This window comes from Oreochromis aureus, linkage group 22, assembly GCF_013358895.1.
Source record: "Oreochromis aureus strain Israel breed Guangdong linkage group 22, ZZ_aureus, whole genome shotgun sequence".
In the NCBI taxonomy this organism is placed as follows: Eukaryota; Metazoa; Chordata; class Actinopteri; order Cichliformes; family Cichlidae; genus Oreochromis; species Oreochromis aureus.
Window position 1 is genome coordinate 3337877 of NC_052962.1, and position 21096 is coordinate 3358972.

The 21096-nt window shown below is 39.9% G+C and overlaps 2 long non-coding RNA genes across 2 annotated transcripts; one reads left to right on the plus strand and one right to left on the minus strand.

Moving 5' to 3' along the window:
- The first annotated feature begins 4162 nt into the window (after window positions 1-4162).
- LOC120435905 lies at window positions 4163-18334 on the plus strand. Its single transcript, XR_005610007.1, has 5 exons — window positions 4163-4253; window positions 4489-4625; window positions 17132-17457; window positions 17551-17719; window positions 18179-18334. It is a non-coding gene; the product is annotated as an uncharacterized LOC120435905 (long non-coding RNA).
- On the minus strand, window positions 8214-9659 carry LOC120435904. Its single transcript, XR_005610006.1, has 3 exons — window positions 8986-9659; window positions 8781-8871; window positions 8214-8403 (listed from the first exon to the last, which is right to left on the minus strand). It is a non-coding gene; the product is annotated as an uncharacterized LOC120435904 (long non-coding RNA).
- Window positions 18335-21096: the final 2762 nt, after the last annotated feature.

The following is a 21096-nucleotide window of genomic DNA, read 5'->3' on the forward strand; positions in this document are numbered from 1 at the left end:
CAAAAGGATTCATCACTCATGTAACTGTGTAGGGATGGGTACCGGTGTCCAGTGCCATGATGGCACCGGTTCTGACATAAACAGTAGTAACCAGACCGAAAAGCAGCGCACATTTCGGTGCTTTATTTCGGTGCTTTTTTTTTTCCTGAGGCAATTCTAGCCAATCATTTTACGTTTCCGAGGATAGTAGGCGGGGCCAGGTACGTGCGTTCTTTTAGAGCAGAGCTACAGATTAAAAATGCCCAAGGCGAAGCGATCAAAAGTCTGGCTGTACTTCACAGCAAAAGATGCAAACTCAGCAGCCTGCAACAAGCGCTTTAAGCTGATACTGTGATACTGTCAAAGGAGGTAACACCTCAAATCTGATGAAACACCTGGCGACGCATAGCGTTTTTTTTTTTTAAAGCCGAGAAATGTGCCGTGTTTGATAGCTTGCTGCGAGACCTCACACCGTGCACATCTACTGCGGGTGTGGTGCCTGTTATCGGACCCGGAGTTAGCAACATCCCCCAAAAACCCGAAGAGGAGAGTCCATTTCTGCTACGCTGACAGGGTTAGGGGAGCCCTGTCAGCGTAGCAGAAATGATGACGGATGATGGCAGCAGCAGCCGTTCTCCTCTGCGTGAGTAGCTTCATGTTGTTCATGTGTAATTAACGTTGAGTACGCTAACCACATTATTAAATTAATGCATGTAAGGTGAACTAGCAAACACCGTCGTAGTTACATGCGGCTGTCTTCTTGTTTGATGGCAGATACTCCCTTCACCCTGGCCAAAAAGGCTAAAATGACCAAAGAAAAAGTGGAAAACAGTTAAACATGAGAGGTTTTTGGACAAAGTTTGTGTTTTTTCCATTGTTTAAGCACTGCTTCCAGCCAAGAGTGATACCATATATGCCCTATAGCTGCAGAAAAGGCTAACATTGTTATCTTTTTACAAAAAAACCAGCTGAACATGAGAGGTTTTTGGACCAATTTTGTGTTCTCCATTCTTTAAGCACCGGTTTGAGCACCGTTTCAAAAGTACCGGTTTGGCACCGGTATCGGATAAAACCTAAACGATACCCATCCCTATAACTGTGTCACTATATATCAGCATTAACAGGACCTCAGTTTGGTGTTTCACAAAGCTGCTGATCTCAGACCTGCACAGCTTCCGTTTTAAACACTTGATGTACTCAGCTGCATGAAGAGCATATGAGATTTTCTCTGGCACAATTAAATAAAACCTGATGAAGGTCAAAGGTCGTCACTTGTATGTTGAACTACAAACTTGTCATCTGGAATTCTTTCACACTTTTTTGCACATAGTGTGTTATTTACCATAAAGTGATTCAGAGTTGTTCATACCAGAGTAACTAGAGAGGATCATATATATATATATATATATAACTTTCTACAGGACTGAATATAATATCTTTATGTAAAAGTCCGGAGCCTCTGGGGAGTATCCGAATATTTATAACATTACACAAACCAAAGGTCTCATCACAGTGTTCATGAAATGCTGGGTTTATCCATCTCCTGGGGCGGGCCTACAGAAGAGTGCTGAAGATTTCCCTGTGAGGGAGCTGCTGGTGAAGATCATGAATCCTGCTTGATTAATGCGATGGGCTTCAGTCTTCCTGGTGTTTCTTGAATGAAGCCTCTTTCAATGGGTCAACAGAACTTCTGGCACAGGACAGCTGTGATGAAGAAAGGGAAGAAGTTTCTCCAAACCTCTGGACCCAGGAAACCCAGCTTGGTCCTGATGGTCTCCCTCACTAGTTTCTCCCCAGGGTGAATGTAGCTGTTGATATATTATGGACTCTATTATTAAATGAAAAGAATAAATTAGACTACACTACTGAAACGTTCTGCTGATGTTTTTAAAGTCTCCATGTTACCAGGCTGTAGAGGGCTCTGAAGATTTAAACAGTTTTAGATCCATTACACTCACAGTCTTATGTTAAAATCTCAAAGGACAGCATTATATTTTTGATATTAACAGTAACTCTGGGCTTCTGTAGAGTGTGCAGCTTATCTCATCGCTGTCTACAAATGGATAACAAACATAAGAAGTGCTGAATCCTTCAATAACACAGACTATTAAGAGTATTAGGTGTGTAGCATCGCTAACTAGCTAGCAACAAGCCTCCAACACAGTGCGTATGCTAGCGGCTAATCTAACTAACGAATTAACAACAGAGTGATTTTAGAACTATAGGATGATAAGCTGTGCGTCTTTTTTTTATAACAGTGACATGGTTGTATTTACCTTAATTAAAGGAGTCGTCAGCCGCGGTAAACCAGCAAAAAAACTCGAGCAGCCGGGCTACGTAAAAAGTGTAGGGGGGCGTGTTTGCGGTCACGTCCAGCGGGTGTGTGGGCGGGAGCGTTACACAGTCGTTCCACCTCAAGTCACTACTGCGCAGACTCTGGCTCCAAATTTGCAAGATGGCAGCCTCCAAAAGCGGGATATTTTGGCTTCATTTTTGCACAATGGTAGGAGGCGGAGTCGCGTCGTCCATGTTTTCTACAGTCAATGTTTCAGACCCGCGGACCTGGCCGAGGTAACAAACATGTGGGAGGATTGGCGGTGTTAGTTAAAAAGTAAAAAACTAATGTGTACACTTATTTCTGCATTTTTATTTTGTTAAATATGAACAGAATGATAGCAGAAGTGCTGCCACGTATCTGACCAGAAAGAGAGGACCAATGTGTTCATTTGGTAGTTCAATGAAAGGCTTCAGTTAGTTTGGAGTGAGAAAAAATGCGTTCAAGTTTGTGGTTTTGTCTTGATATGCAATATTTGAAATTTTAAAAACTAACAAGGCACTACATTTTGGGAAATATTTGTGGGTGTTTTCTTTGTGGGGGTTTTTTTTTTTTTTTGTAGTACTACTTGAACACTAAAGTCACCCTCCAATGAGCTGATAGTGCCAGCAGTGATCCACATTTAAGTTTGAGACCCTGGCTTAGTTGAACAAGGAATGCTTAAGGCTAACCTGAGAGTTTGTATCGAAATATATAGAAAGATTTTTACACTGTAGTATGCCCCTACATCTGGTAAATTATGGGAATTTCATATGTTATGCATTTCTGTGGCCAGTAGGCATTTTTCTTTTTTTAAGATTTCAATTTTTTTCCATGGTAAAATAAGCATTTTCCAGCCTAAAAATGAACAACAGGTTTATATTAGGGTTTGTTAGAGTGCAGGGGAAGTTTTTATGGCTTAAACTGTATAAAAATAATAAAATAGAAATATGATTTCTACTAACCCCTGCGATAATCAAGAGAATACTGTATTGCAGTACAGTTACGCAGTCTGTAGTAATTACAGACCAAGGGTGTTCTTTCTTAACAAAATGAATTTTAGCTCAGTCTAAAGGGACTCAATATGCTAGATATTTTGCGAAGAAATGATGTTATATGCTTGACCTTATTATATATAGCTTTCTACTCTTGGAAGGTGCCGATATGCTGGTTCCTGTCGAGTTTAAGGGAGTGAGCAAATGGGTCAGGGTACCAAAGACAGACGATGCCTACAATTACTCCGAATTTTTGCAAGGAGGTAATTTGAGTGTAGTGATTAAAAGTAACTAAGTCAATTTATTCATATACTATTCATGTAAGGGTTGTTTTGATTTACTTGTACTTTACTCAACAACTTCACTGCAGTCCAAGGGCAAATACTGTAAGTTTACTTCACTACATTGATTGCTAATTTAAATGACTAGTTCATTTAGTAATCGAATGAATAAAGAATTTATAAATATTATCAAAGTAAAACTGTGAATTATGGATTTATGAATTATAAATCCATATAGAACTTTATTGATTATTTCTTTTTTAGTGCTGGTGAAATTCAGTTTGCCAGGTTCTACCAATTTGGTCCTGATGGATTCTGCTGGAGTGGAAGTGGATTCGGACATATTTGATGAACTTTTGAAGTCATCTCAGGTGTCTTTCCGTGTCTTCACTGAAGAATGCAGTGGTAAGAAGTTAACGCCGTATGTTTCCTTTAAAAATGCGTTGTTAAATTCATTAATTTATAGTTGGTATAACCTTCTTTAAATCTATGAGGCTGTATGTATTGTTAGACAACAATGTTGCAGGGTCTTCTTCAGAGGCCCCATCTCCATTAGAGTTGTCACCATCACCTGCATCAGAAGGATCATCATCGGGTTTAGACACAACAATAATACTGGAATCTACCAAAGCTCGGAAAAGACAGCTAATTGAAGGACCTCTTGACACCAACACTGCAAGAAATGTAAGTAATCTTCAGGATATGATATGTTGTAACTTTAGGTAACCTCAGGTAACCAATTACCTGTTCATTTGTACCAATACTCAATATCTTTAAATTTGAAAATTACAAAAACAAAACAATGGTCCCTCTCATGATTAAATGAGATGTAGTGATTAATGCAGAGGCTATAGCAGTTGATGCTGATAAGTTTTATACCTACCTGGTTTCTATGAATATCTTGCAATTGTTATTTCAGATCGTCAGAGCAGCCTTGTATTCAAAGCCAGATGGTGATCAAGTATTTAAGGAATATGAGAAAACAAACTGCCTCTCTGATACTACAAGAAGAAAGATGGTAAACATCCTTGTGGCAGACATGGTAGAGAGCCATGGGTAGGTGATGTAAACATTAAGAAAAATCTTTGGGTTTTTTTAATGTCTATAATTTTAGTTGTTTACCATTATTACACCACTTAAATAGATTCTTCTGTATGTCATGAAGTCGTTGTTAACTAAAATCGATCATCGTTTTCATTGGTTGCTAGCCCCGTATTGATAATGTTTCAGAAGAAAGTCACAATTTGTTATGGAGTGATCTTATTTTTCATTGTCATTATGGTAGTTTCTGAATATAGTGCTTCTGAACAGGAATGGTTGACAAGAGCAAAACATTAGTAAAATGTCTGCATCAAATTGTCATAGTCCCTGTGGAGCATAATCCAAGTCTTCATTTTCATTATTCTTCTTTATTAAGAAACATTATGAGATGGACAAAATGGTAAACGGAGAACTAAACTATACTGGGAAAACTAAACTACTGACCCTGAACAGAAACACAAACCTGAACACGAATAACAGCGAGCAGAAAACAGATGACGGTTGGGCAGCAGGGAAACACACGGATGAGACATGGTGGATACACAGACGGACCAGCCAAACTACAAAGACAGAGGACGCAACTTAAATACACACAGGGAAACACAGGGAGATTACACACAGGTGGGGAACACAGCTGGGAATAATCAACAAGACGAGACAGAGGTAAAACTGAACACACTCACATGAGACGCAGACCTTCACAATAAAACAGGAAACGAGAACAAATCCTTAAACATAACATAAAACAAAACACTGACAACATTAAATCATAACAATCGGTAACTTAGCGCCAGTGTTGGGAAGGTTACTTTTAAAATGTATTCCACTACAGAATACTGAATACATGCCCCAAAATGTATTCTGTAACGTATTCCGTTACGTTACTCAATGAGAGTAACGTATTCTGAATACTTTGGATTACTTAATATATTATCATGCTGTTTACAACTACGTGAATGTACTATTGCTGTGATTTATTACTGATACTGAAGGTCCGCGGCTCCGAACCGTAGTAAAGGGACCTCTGGCTAATACGTCGGGTTCCGTGTCGGGCTGGTAGCCGAAAACTAGCTTTACTTTGTTGTCTGGGTCAACTTTGCTTGCCAGAGACAGAGAGAGGCGTTGAAAGGCTGCTCCAACAGAACTTATTTTTTCCGGAGGAAAACACGAACACAGTGTACAGTCAAGTCTTAATAGCTTACTTACAAATGGGCTCGTCAGGCACTCTTCTTGGCTGCAGTGGTTATTATTATATTTACATGCTTCCAGCTCCCGTTTTTGCTCCGTGACAGCTCGGACTTTTCCTTTCTCTCCCTTCCTCGCTCACAGACACATAACGGGTATGGCAGTCCATTCTCCCTGCAGCACGGACTACACTGCCCATGAGGCTACATTCTTTAGGGCCATGCCTGTAGCATTCTGCCTTTTTAGCTTAGCACAACAACAACAACAAAAAGCGCTCTCACCCAGGAAACACGCAGAGAGAGCGCGTCACCCTGTAACCATGGCAACCGTAACGCTGCCGCCTGGAACAACAGAACGTAGCTGTCAAACAAACCCAAACAGTCCTGACCGCGACAATATGAAACAGGAAAGTACCCGTGTAATCCATTTATTTCAACAAAGTAACTGTATTCTGAATACCACCTTTTAAACGGTAACTGTAACGGAATACAGTTACTCATATTTTGTATTCTAAATACGTAACGGCGGTACATGTATTCCGTTACTCCCCAACACTGCTTAGCAAGACACAGCTGTATAGAAACTCCGTCATGCTAGCTAGCACGCAGTACGAGTTATTGTAAGTGATTGAAAAAGTCAGCACAACGAAAATAAACTACACCTAAACTCGGTTTATATCTGACCCAAATAGAGTGCAGTTCATAACTTACCTGAAATTCAGTTCACCTCACGCCCTGCCTTCGGGTTTCCCTGATCCACGATTGACCTCGCGTTAGCAAACACCGGTCGATTGGCGGTCGCCTCACCGCCTCGTATGTCTCGCTCATGCATGTCCTTTCTGTCACACACCGTGGATAGCTGCCCTCTGTTGTAGCTCCACCACCAAACAACTCTGTTATTTTTCCACATCGACCAGCATCATCGGCCCATATAAACGAAAAATAAGTCCAGCTAAGACACAGACCCTTGCCGAGCGATCGGGTGATGAAACAAATTTTAGCCACCTCACTGTCGGCCAAGCCTGGGTGCTTTTTCACGAAGGGTCGCTAGCAGCGCTAGCTAGCTAAGCTAGCGGCGCTAGCTAGCTAGCCGGCTATCAGCAGCACGTAAGAGAACTGTCGCTAATATGGGATGTCTTGATAAAACGAGTAGATATTTGAAGTTTACACACCTACATTCTCGCCTGAAAATATCTTAAAAGTTTATTTTGTGACCTAGAAATACTAATAAAAGACATATAAAACGAAGTGGTGGCCGCCATTGTTTACTCTGCAGAGGCGTGCTATGAATTGTGGGATATGGAGTTTCGCCCCAAGCATACACCTTTTTGGCTGTACTACTCCGGGTATACCACTAGAGAGAGCCAACACACCACAAATGAAGTCTGTTTCTATGGGGCCAAAAGTAGAATCTTTCTCAGGAGCTTAGAAATTGGCCCAAATTTGCACTAAAATCTAAATATTTCAAAAACTATAAAAGTCATAAACACCAAAAGTCATACTATACTAGTCCAGCTCCAGCCGCACAAAATGATCTAACATAGGTAACAATTGTGTCAAAACTGTGCAGCAGAGAAGCGCGGGAAAATTTTCACTAAAATATTAATATTTAAAAAACTATAATAGTCATAAACACCAAAAGTCATAGCACACCATTCCAGATCCAGCCGCACAAAATGAGGTAACATATATGAAGCTTGTCTCAAAACTGCGGGGCGAGTTACGCGCCGAAATTTAGGCGGAAGATGGAGAATAATATTAAGAATAAGAATAATAAGAATAAGAATAATAAGTCCGACGAATAGTAATAAGTGTGCCTCTTGGCATAGGCACACTTAATTATGCTTTAGTGTCAGGTGTTCAAGAGAAGTTACAATTTAGATTTTACAGTTTTGAGTCGTTTAAAGTGATAGAAATAAATTTCCATTAAGCGGTATTCAATTTGTATTTCAAAGGTATTTTAATGTGAAAGGGGAAATTCCACATGCAAATTATGAAATTTCCCCTTGTGAGACTAATAAATGTATCATGTTATTCAAACAATATTTTGTACAAATACCATTTACAATAATGTATGACATTTAAACATGATATTTAGATTGTGGTAAATAGCAAAGCAATATAAAATAAAAAAGGAAAAGGAAACCATTCAAGTAACTTTATATTATGAACTGAAGAGTAAGGCAAAAGTATAAATGAAAAGCATACAAGCATTAATGTATATAGATAAACCCAACAATCATCACCCCCTATGAGCAAGCACTTGGGCGACAGTGGGAAGGAAAAACTCCCTTTTGACAGGAAGAAACCTCCGGCAGAACCAGGCTCAGGGAGGGGCGGCCATCTGCCGCGACCGGTTGGGGTGAGATGTAAACAAATCCAAAACTGTCCACAGACCTACAGGGGGCACAGTGGGATCGCAACAGCAGCCATAGAGTGAAACAGATTAGGATGTTCTTCCCAGTACTGAAGTGGGTCGGCTTTTCTTATGTGTGCGTTTTTCTCTGAGAGGTAGGTCTCCACTTTAGTTTCTGTTGATGAGGCACTCACGGATACTTCTGGATAAGGGTCATTTGGAAGCAAGTGGTTGGCTGACTTTGCGAAAACAGCTAGAAACAGATAAAAGGAAAACACAATTTAAAACAATAAAACAAGAGACATCACAAAGCGCAGCTCTTCAGTTAGCAAACTGGCAAGTAATGAAGTTCTAATAAATAATTGCAAAAACAAATCTAACTTTAGAACTAAATTACCCAAAACTATATTAAAAAGGTAGTAAAAAAAGAAATTGGCTTAATACTGGTGTCTTTGGATGAGGTAAGTTGCTATGTGAGGTAAAAACCACACGTGGCTGTAATTTGGTGGCCTGTATACAGTTCCAATCCAAGCATGTAGTTGGTTTAAATGGGTTTAATACTGGAGTCTTTTGATCACTTGACTGTATATAAACCTGTTGAACAAAAGGTGCATTTTAATTTCACTATACCTGCCCATCCTTGTAGCCGGTTTCTAGTAGCGTGGCACAGTTTCAAGATTAGTGTAGGGCTTCTCCACTGCCTTCACTGGACAGAACACATCTGAGGAGTTATGAATGAATGGATGACTTAATGAATGGATGAGATTATAGTTTGTTTCAAACAATGTCAATATCAAATGTTACAATATAAAGTAAGAAACAAAAATACAATTACCTGTTATGGCAGGGATCCCATCAGGTGCAGTTGCAGTCTTTCTGTTCACGTTTCTGGTCAGCTCTTCAATGGATGAGAGCAGTCTTATCTATCAGCTCCCACTGGTGAGCTGTCAGTGTTGCTGGTAGAGTGTGCTCAGTTGCAAAGACACTAAGATCACTTGGCAAGTCCATATCCCTCACAACCTTGCAGTCATTTTGTGTTAGTGAATTACACAATAAATGGGGTTGTGATAACTGTGATATGTATTCAGAACACCTGATTGGAGGCAGGCGTATGGCTGTGATATGTAAAGGTGATCAATCAATGTGTGTTTTTCGGTGGTTGCAGCAGTAATAAGTTGTGCATATCCTCTTGACTGAAACAGTTCTTGGATGGGTTTTTTTCCTCTGCTTATAAGGTCCTCATTGAAGTCTCCACAAACAATAATTGGTTGGCAATTCATCATTTCCAATGAGTCCAAAAGACATTGCATTTGTGGTAAAAACCTCACGTGGCTGTAATTTGGTGGCCTGTATACAGTTGCTATCAAAGCTGTGACTGGCGATTCAACCTTGATAACAACAAATTCAAGGTCAGTCACATTTTGCAGGTATTTTCGAGACTCTGCTGTAAGAACTGTTTTGTAGTACATTGCAACTCCACCGCCATTTACCTTTACCATGTCTGTATGGTATGTGTAAGAGACGTGTCTGTTGCGTGTGGCCATGTTGTACTGTTCCAGCTGGAAGCAAGGAGAAACTGATGATCCAGACAAGTGAGTTTCTGTTATGCATAAAACATCAGCAAGGCTGAGTTCATGGTGGCATCTCATGTCCTCCATGTGAGTTGGGAGACCTTGTGCATTGTGATGGATAATTGTCGACATGGGGACTGTGGGAACAACTGATTTTAAGAATTGCAACAGTGGTCTTGCATTCTCAAATGATGCATGTCTCATATTTTTGAGTGCATCTGTGATGGCAGGATCAGCATAGATTTTCCTTTCATCAAAGTCTGTGATGTACAGTCCTTTAAGTGAGGTTGTGCGGCTGAGTGCAACATAGGCCATTCCAGGTTCAAAAACACGCTTCAAACATACTACTGCTGACTCCATTGTCATGCCTTGTACTTTGTGAGCTGTACATGCAAAGGCCAACTTCATTGGAAATTGCCTGCGAAGAACTCCTTTTTACTTGTAGATTCTTCACATTTCAATATATACCAGGTTGTCTGAGGATCCTTGTATTTTTCTGCGAAATTTTGCCCAGAATTTTGATTGTCCAGCGTAAGTCCAATGAGATTCACAGTTTTTGGTCCATCCTGTGTGGTTGTCACAATGTTCGTGATTGTTCCAAATGTCCCATTAACAAGCCCATCTTCAACATCCAAATTTCTAAAAATCATAACACGCACTCCAGGTGCAGCTTGTATGTTATCAGGTAAATCTCTTTTGTTACCTTTCATCATATCTGCCAGGAGGACCATCTCACCCGTTCGTGGGTCTTTTCTGTAGTCTTCGGCCTGAATATTTATGATATCAGAATGAAGAGCAGTTACAGTTGCTGAATTGTGTTTGTCGACCTCTTTGTTTATAGCATAAATGTGTAATACATTAGATGGACAGTCTTTTATGTCATGGATAGCCTGTGTGAGCAAGGCTTTGTCATTGGCTTCAAGAGAATCTGTTTTTGCTTCACTCTTATCCTGTTCAGAACTTCAGCAAAAGAATGATCATCTTTCTGTCGCATGATTTCTGTCAGGTTGACCATGTGGAAATAGTCTTTCCAGAGATCAAGGACATTGTCCTCGTACACACAGAGTGGTTTGGCTTTTCCAAGGGTGGCAGCTGGTAAAAGTCTCCTACTGCAAGGATAGACATCCCACCAAAAGGCTTCTTGTTTCCTTTGATCTGCTGAAGTCTCCAGTGGATGTAGGCAAAAGGTCTTTAGAAACCATAGATATCTCATCAATGACCAGAATCTCTGCATTTGAAAGTGAAGCTCTCACTTCATCCAGTGCATTCCCCAGTCCCTGATACGGCGGTTTTAAAGATTTTGGCAGCTTTAGCAGAGAGTGCAGTGTTTTCCCAGATATGTTAAAAGCTGCAGTGCCAGTAAATGCAGTCAGTAGTACTGCAGGGTAGGACATGTCTGCTTGGTCACGGAATCTGGGGAGTTGGTGCAAAATATTTGTTGCCTCCTCATATATGCACTTGATAACATGTGATTTTCCACAGCCAGCTCCTCCAGAGACAAAATAAAAGAACTGCTCAGGACAGTGACCCCACACAAGTTTGAAACACCACTCACGCACTGCATAGAATATGGATGCTTGGGTTTCATTCAGACTTTGGTACATTTTTCTGACAAAGTCTGGGCTCAGCTTTGGTGCTATGATTGCTGGCATGGTTCCACTGCTGCTACCACTGACTTGGTAGTCTGGAACAATGTCCATTTCATTTTCGTCAGTGTCATGTCTGGATTGTCGTTGGGCCACACACTCTAAACGATCTACTTCAACCTCAGGTGCAAAGGTGTTCCATGCATTGATAAGTGGGCCTTGTTGTTCAATCTGTTCCAGTGCCCTTTCCATTGTTTTGCCATGGCTTTCATAACGCTTTTTGTTAAAGGTAACAATTGGCCGTACTGCAAAACCATGTTTTCGTCCACTTTTGTAGAACTGTTCGGATGTGGGGTATTTTGTGTTTTTTAAGGTCATCATTTGATCGATGTGGAAAATAAAGTTTTAGTAGTCTGCTATAAAACTTCTCTGGTTGTTTCTTTTCTGAGAACCGAGGATATCTGATTATTGCAGGTTTCCCTCTTGTTCTCTTTTGAATATAACCCATGTTATTCAAAAGAGGGATGGCATTTTTTGACTCTGTTTGACGGCTGTAGAGAATCCTGTACTCTGAAGCAAATTCAGCCAAACACATTCTTTCAAACTCAGGTGTTCTGGGTCTGTTTGCATATTTTTCTGGCAATCCAGACATCCACACATTTTCATCATCTGGTGCCATGCTCTGCAACCTGCTCATCGGGAGACTCATTTTCAGGGCATCATCATCAGTCTGTATGAACACCACACTGCGTGAACACTTTTTTAATGGCAGGCTGCATGTCCTTGCCACGGATTCATGGGCACTGACTTCTCTGTGTTTACCATATGCCTGCATTATCTGTTTCATTTCATCTCTTTCATTGACATTGGACTTTTTTACCTCCTGGATGACTCCATTAAGAAATTGTGTCATCTCAAATCCGGGTTTAGAGACATAAGACATCATGTACATCAGGCAGCTGTAGTCATTAATGACATATTGGATGTCCATGTTGGCATTCCAAGCCCTCAGCAGATCTGCATTGTATGCATTCACCCAGCAGTCATTAGGTTCACGCTTTAAGAGGTTGACATGGCCATTGCTTAAATTGAAGACACAATCCAAGTATTGTTCATAAGTTAATTTGCATTTGTGAAGCAGCTCAGACAAGTCCTCAAACGAGGAATTTGGGTCACAGAGCAAATCTCTCAATGGCTGGAGTTTTTCTTTGGCCTCTTTCTGTTGTTTTGCGAGAGCCATTCGTCTGTTTTTTTTGCTTTTGTTTTTCATTTGTGCCTTTCTCCTTACTTGTGCTATGCTGCTTATCATTGTGATCATCGTCATCATCTGGGCTTGGGAAAGTGATCATTGTTTGGTTCACGGGTAGTTTGGGGAACCCAAACCCACATGACACATTACCTTTTTACAGGATCTGGAGTGATTTCTGCTGTGGAATTGAACCTCAGACACAATTTTGTGAAGTTCAGGATCGGCATTTTGGTCAGGCATCTTACATGTTATGTACTTGTCAATAAATTTGTACACGTGGTCTTCAAGGTTGCTTCCAAATTTAGGTGCATCTTTGACCCAAACCAGTAAATGGATATGAGGGCTACCTCTGGCCTGAAACTCCACTCAATAAAAGTAATCTTCTACTTCACCGATGGGCTGTGCCGGGGACAGGATCAGTGTTGTCATTAGTGCATCGACTCTTTTTTCAAACAATCGCATCACAGTCACAGGGTTGCTTCGGAGAATTTCACACTTTGTGTTCCAGTCAAGTTGTGAAAAATCCACTTGTTCACCTTGTTGAGTTTTTATGACCTCAACAACCTCAGGCCATCTCATTTCAGCAGCTGAAAATGTCAGGAAAAAAGTTGGCTTTCCTAACTGTCTGACCATAGCATGGAGATCTTTCAGTGCCTTCTCCCAATAGGCTGGAGTACCTCTCAGAGGTTTCATGAAGCATGTTGCATCTTTGTTATTTATCAGTCTCTCCACTTCGTCTTTATTCTGAAGCATTCTGTTACAAATTCTACGTCCATCCTTGGTGATTGCCTTCCCTTTGCGCAATTGGATGGACATGCTGTTTGTAGCCATGTGTGTTTCTGTTACAAACTGTGCAAAGAATAGGTAGCTTTGGTCAGTTGCAAACCGTGTATTTGCAGAGAACAGCCGTGTATTAAAATACATGCTTGGGGACAGTTTGACTTGTCTGGCTTCATCTAATGTGTTCTGTCCAGTTGGGAACTGCACAGGAAAGGCCATGGCTTCAAGTTTAGGAACAGAGAAGAAGCCAACAGGTCTATTTCCTTGGGCGGGTGCAATGCTAAATATTCCTTCACCATATGATAAAATGTCCTGTGCTATATCTGGTGGTTGCATACAGGTGTCTAGAACAAGACCAGGGCGAAGTTCTTCCTTTTCTTTCTCCATATCTTGTAAGGGCTCTCCATTTGACTGTTCAGGCTCCAATAGTTCGTTTACATCATGACATGGCTCAAGTATTCCAGCTGTTGTATCCTCAGTGGTTCTTCTTTCTGGTAGAATTTGGTTGTCGAAGTTTCTGGGCAGTGCATCTTGAATATCTGCATTAGCAGTGCCATGTTCCGTCTCGATTATCTGATTATTTGTGAGATCAGCAAAAGTAGCGTCATCATCAATAGATACATCTTTGTATTCTGAATGCATCTCTTTTAGCTTTGATAAGCCTGCTAACACATTCTTCATGTTCACAGTGTAGAAGTGTTGGTATCCTTTGAATCTGATGTGTCTTTTCAGTTGTACCTGCAGGAGCTGGGCTTCATTGCTAGGTCTGGGAAGACAGTTTACTGTGGTTTCCACATCCGACGGTACACAAACAACAGCCCCATGTACGGCTCTTTGCTGTCCTTTTGGTAATGCAATGATTTTGGCAAACGGGAGAATTTTAGCAATCAGTTGTCGTTCTAGTACATTTAATTGACTCAGTTCAATTGGAATGGGTGCTAGTGCTAAATTGTTTGCCACTGCGATGGAAGAGATCTTTCCTCGTTGTAGGTGGCTGTCACAGTTGTAGCAAATCCACTCTTGCATTCTTTGTTTTGGAAAGGTACAGTTAGCTGTACATTCACTATCACAAACATGGACAAATTTTCCTGTCAAGCAAGTGTCAACAATATGACTATTTTTAACATACTTTGATCTTTTGCAGTGTTGAACTTGATTAGGAAACAGAGTTCTGTGGCACACTGTACAGACATGGGTGGGTCCTAACTTAATTGTTTCATGGAAAGCTAATGTGGCTGCTTGCATCACACTATTCACTACAAGCTGTGCTTCAGACTGTGGACCCTGCTGGAATTGTGCTACTAGTCGTCTGTATTTCTTCTTTATTCTCTGCGCACACAACTTTTTATAAATGGCGAAAGATGCAGTGGTAGCCATTTTGTGTCTCTGGTACTCTGCACAGCGCTGTATATGGTGCAGTCTGAATTGTGAGTCATTATGATACCTGACATGAATTGATTTTTTTTGTTTGTGCCTGTAGTTTGGATCCGATGCATATTTTGTTCTTATGTACGCCCTCTTCCTTTCTCTGACATCATCCTCTCTGTATTTCTGGCTCATGTATTTTTTCTGTCTGCTTTGAAAGTCAGCATCCGTGTTGTACCTTTGGACCAGATATTGCTTCTGTCTGCTTTGAAAGTCAGCATCCGTGTTGTATCTTCGGAACACATATTGTTTCTGTCTGGTTCGAAAGCTGGCATCTGTGGTATATCTTCTGATAATTTAGTCTCTCTTTTTTTGTTGAAAATGAGGATCATTTTGGTATCTCTTCACTTTGTGGGCTTTTATCTTCTCTTGAATATGAGGATTTGCATAATAATCTTTGGCTGATAACAGTTTTTGTTTATGGCGATGACAGTTTTGAGCATATTGAGTTTTCACAGCCTGTAATTTTTTCCATTCGAAATTCAGGAAAGCAGGCATATCGTTGCTTTTCGTGTCTTTTTTTGTTTATCTTCTTTGCCAAGTCTTCAGATGAAGATTTTTCTTTAGCTTTTAGATGCTGCTTGTGACTTTTTTGAGCTTGACGAATAGCTTTCCCACGTCGTCGTTTATTTAATCTGCATACATTTCTTGCTTTTTGGGGGGGTTTATCTATGACTTTATCTCTTTCATTATTGAGTTCAAGATTTTCTTGTTGTTCTGTTTGGATGTTGCTTGTTGGATCAACAGATGTTTCAAGCTGATGTTCACAAATTTGATTTGAAGCCTTTTTGTCTTGTTGTGGGTTTAAAGCACTTTCTAACATTGTCATGTAGGTTTGGGCTGATTCTGGTTGAGGCACTTGCACAGTGGGATTTGTGATTTGTGGTTCATCATTTTGTGGTGATGTAGCTGTTGCTCCTGGTGTTGCTTGAGTTGACTGTGCAGGCTGTTCGTTGTGAGTGCTGACTCTTTTGAAAGAAACAGGCACAAACTCATATCTTGCATACCTGCCTTGATTTTGGAAAAGGTTATGCAGGTGGGTGATCAGGTCATTCACATGAGTGAAAGTGAGCATGACTGCTGTTCCATTTGGCTGGGGTAAACCTGCTGCACTTCTTGAATGTGAATCAAATAATCCATACCTCCCAGATTTGTCACGGAAAACTGCAATGCACTGAGGCGAAACCATGAGCAAAGCATAGTTCACATCTGTTGACAGACATACAAGGCGACTAGCAAGAGGCAACCACCACCCTTTTCTTTGATAAGTTTTGTCTGCTGCTTTCAGGTATCCGTACCTTTATGTTGTCCATTTTCACACTGTAGACATTTATGTCAGCATGAACTTCTTTGGGCAGGTCCTCCATGGTCAGATGATCTTGTGTATAACGCTCTCCTGCTGAAGATTTGTTTTAATCCAACAGTAGAGTGCATCTCCCTGTTCAAGCACCTTATCAAGTCGGGCTGTGTTGAACTGGTGTTCCTCATTAAGGTAGGCCAGGAATGTGAGGGCATTACATGTGCACTGATGATTTCGAGAGAATTCTGTGTACCTTTCATCACTTTGACAATGAGTTGCACTGACACACCAGAAGTGCTGAACTGCGTTTCTCTGTAGCTCCTCTGTCAGTAGTTGTTCATTTGTGTTGTGGAAAGGCTGATCAAAACATGTTATTGTTTAGTATTTAATGATATGCATTTCACGGTTGAGTAAAAACATATGTAACTCTTGGTACAATGATGTAAGACATTTTTAAGTGGCAAGAGTTGTATAAATTTAGATTTTTTTGTAAAGTAAATTTTTTTTTTTAACTATGGTAAAATAATGAAACAATGTTCAAGCCAAATTATATCACTCCTCAATCATATTACAGCATAATCTAAAGATACACAGCATCAGATAAGCCAGAAAGACAGTGACAGGAACAGTGAGAGAGAGCAGAGGTGGGAAGTAAAAATGACAAATATTTTAGATATCTGTAATTTGACTTTTTTGATTCTGGTTTATTTAATAAACAACTACACCTATAGATATGAAAGTCAGTGCTCTGTGAAAGTATTTTGTTGTTGGCTTCTCCGATACAGTGGTTAAAGAAATCATACTATGAGACTAATTCAGGTCAGTCTGTAATTCAGGCAGTTATTCCCTAATGGACCCAAAATAAATAAATGTAAAAATGTCTTTTTGTAACAATTGATTTAAATAGACCTCTAATGCATGATGCCATATCTGGCTTTTTGACATGTAGCACTGAACAATCCCAACAGTCAGGAACGAGTTTTCTTCAGTATCCAAAACTTGCTACAAACAGTGTTGGGTAACAGATAATCAATACTAAACAAATATCTCTCTTGCTCTTAATTCGGCAGGAACATTTCTATGATCACCAGAGTGGTTCTGGTTACCTGGCATGGAGACTGAAAACAGTGCAGCGCAACTCTACTGAAAAGATGAAGAAATCAGAGATTTTCAAGACAGCCCCAAGACTCTTCGCGACTTGTGTTCAAATGCGAGACAGTTGCCAGGTGATGAATGCAAGGAAGCTATGTCACTGATGAGGCACTCAACTGACATGAAACTTGTCAAAGAGAAAATGAAGGTGACATTTGAACATAGGCAAAAAGTGATTCAAGATCCAGCCACAGCTTCTTCTGTCCTGGACCTTTTCCCAAGATTTCTGGATACACCTGGCTTGGTAAGGCATAAAATGATTTACTGACAGCTTTGTGGTTCCTTTGTTTGTTTGCTTGTTAATGCGTTCTTTCTATTGTTACATTTTGTGTTTAAGATTGACCAAGACTTCACAATGCTGTTTGGGGAGGAAGTGTCTGGTAAATTCCTTGCGAAGTGGCCAACATTCTTCAAGCCAAGAATCATCAAAGATTGCAAGAATCTGTCTCAGAGTACAGAATTGGATGAGCTGCTCGTTTCTTCACATGGTGACTCTGACGAGGGTGGTAAGTGTAAATTGGAGATGGTAGATTTCACATGCCTTTACAGCATTTTCGCAATTCCCACAGCACAGTATATTAGTGGACCATACCATTAAACCTAAACATGTTTTGGCACCTTTACAACAGCTGTTGATTTTATAAATCACATTTCAGTATGGTGTGAAAATGAATTTACAAACATGGTAAACCTGAAACCTTAATGTCATTTAAAGTTTGACAAAAAAAGTTACATAATGTTACTATTGTTATGACTCAATATTTACATCAATTTGGTGGCCCGAAGATTTTAAATCTCTGGAAATGAATTGTCATACCATACTGAAGACAATGGAAAACTCCTTTATTTGAAAAATTATCAGTTATCTAAAATGTCATCATGGCATTGAATAACATTGGAAAAAAATGACTGCTGTGGACCTTTAAATGACAGTCATTGTGATTATCTTAATTCTTATTCTGTAGTATGGGACTGCGAGTTGGCTGCCATTCTTTTGCTGCTTCACTTGTTACCTCCAACATCTAAAGGAAGGAAGTCTTCAAAGATTAGCACATCAGATGCTGCTCACAACCTAATGAAATTCATGAAGGTATGATTTAGGGCTGTGCGATATGACCAAAATCTCATATCCCGATATAAGAATTCTATCGTCCCAATAACGATATAAATCACAAAAATGTAACATTTTCTGTAAATTCTGTGAGCTCGACTTGCAGGAAGTGTTTCCAGCTGCGCGTCATGTACTTGGAGTCGAGTGTTTTAACAGATGCATGAAACTATACATTTGTAGACATAAGTTGTAACGGCTGCCGTTTTCTTTGTGTATTTATTACACGGCGTGCTGCGGGGAAAAGCCCGTTCTAACGTTTGAGTCTAAGGTTTATTTTTTATCACCTGGCGGCTCTTTTTTGCTTCTCATCCGTAAATACTCTGCATCTTTCACGTGATTCAGTTTATTTTGAAAAGTCTCAACAGGATCTTGAGCTTTATTGTGAAAGGTTTATGTGGAACATAAACAAGCGGACACGCGATGGCGCTACCGTTGTTGTTGCTAACGACAACGCATAAAAACAAGCGCTTGTCCGTCTGTAGTGTGGTTATATTAAATATAAGAGAAAGAGAGAACTCTAAGAAATGAATATAGCCACTACAGTGACCATCAAAATAATGAAAAAATATTGCCGTAAACAGTTTATTTTGTGACACCACGAAACAAACGATAGCATAAAATGAAACAATAGACGTTTTTATATCGTCATCCGATATATATCGTTATATCGAACAGCCCTAGTATGATTTTTAGAAATGTGTTAAAGTAGCTTTCTCTTTTGATGAGAACAGATGCAGATTATCAGACCACCGCGCAGCAGATGTATCTATGCCAGACAGGCTTTGTGTTGCAGCACCGGCATGTCATTGTTTCCATTAAAACTAAATGTACAAATTGGAACAAAAATAATTGTGCACCCATAGTAAAATATTTTAATATTGTCTTAATTTTAGGCAGCAATGCTGCCACTCAACATCAGATTACCAATTTTGTTTAATGTGAATCATTTGGTTTCTTTCACTCCCTCAGGTGGGAGGTAGCATGGAGACTTTTTTTTTTTTTTTTTTTTTTTTTTTTTTTTTTTTTTTTACCTTTATTGTTTATTTTATTTTGACTTGCTGAATACGGGACAGACTTGACTGGTGGAAAGAAAGGGGAGAAAGAAAGAGGAAAGAAAACAGCTGAGAAGAGGGACGGGGAGAAGGGCAAAACCAAAACCAACAGAATAAGCAGACAAAAATACATATATCGATCACCTGGATCACCTGTTGAGAAAGAAAAAAAGAAAACAAGCAGAAGAAAACGAGAGTAATAAACAACATCACAATGATATATGGGAATATGACAGTAAATACTAAATATTAAACATTATTGTGCAGCACGTAGGATCGACAGCGCACAGTGTGCTTTGAGGTAGGAGCCAAAAAGGGTGTAGTTTGTGTGTGTGATCACCCGTGTGTGCACCTGTGAGCATGAACGCGCTTGTTTTTAAAAGGTTCCTTCATGTAATGATCTGCTAGAGGGTGTGGGGGGCCACTGCCCCGTCCTCCAGGGCATGAAGCAGGTATGGAGGAGACTTTTCTTAAGGCTGGCCCCAATCAGCCATTCCTCCTGTGTGTTGGAGAAAGAAAGAACATCATCCAGAGTTTCTACATTGTCCTAGATCAAAAGGTCATTCCCTGTGTGACGCAGACAGGAGTTGCAGCTTTTGATGAGCTTTTCAAGGCACATTTTGTATTTGCTGTGTCCTATGACGAGGCATTGCACAACTTCTACACATTCATCCAGACCACTGTGTATGGCATTGATGTTGGCAGCGTGAAGGAGAGTCCTCAGGTCAGGGAAATCAGAGCAAGAATTCTTCACAGTACAGTCTAAAGACATCGACTATGACCGAAAAGGACCGGAAATGTTCATCTGTTACTTTTGCAAGAACACAACACAAGTTGCTCAGTGTTATTTAGACATGTCAAGTTCCAGCATGGTTTGTAGGAAAGTTTTTACGTTTGACCTGTGGAGATCCTAGATGTTCATCTCTTTGACAAGCAGCACCTCTCCCAAGCTCATGGAGACTTTGTTGACTCAGAGGTCATCAGTATTTTTTATTTTGAGCCTGCACCTTATGATGGAACCTCTGTTTCACAGCCTATAAATGTAGCTAATCTCAAGACAGGCAAATACTACACATGTACAGAACTGTTATTTCTCAACTACAATCCTCAAGAGTTCTGAAAGTACTGTATATATTGTGGTGTGTTATAGACCTTACAATGGGCAATTTTCAAATGACACTAATGACAAAATGTAGATTGTCCAATATTGTAGTTTTGTATATCTTTATGCACTGTTTATTTGTGGTGTATCTGCTGTTTGAATACAGAGTATTTTTGAACAGTCTTGTTTTTGTTTTTTTATGGGTAGAGTGTCTGTAGCTGTGAATACATTCTAATTTATTGTAGCAGTAGAGATATCAGAGATCAATGGGAGTTTATTGTAATCTGGCAGTATTGATGATTTGACTGACACTAGTGTTAGTGTTAGAAAATCAACACTATTCAGTGTTAAATTTTTAAACACCAGGGCTAGTGTAAGGTACTACCTACACTATTTGGTGTTAATTTTTTAACACTTAACACCAGTGTAGAATATTGTTGACACTGGTCAGTGTTAATCTTTAACTCTGTACAGTGTTAAAATAACACTAGGTCATTGTTAAAAATATAACACTTTGAAAAGTGTTAATTTAACACTCAAAAGAGTGGACACATATAGACACTTATCTAGTGTTAAATTTAACACTCAGTGTCAATTTGACACCGGCGATTTTGCTGT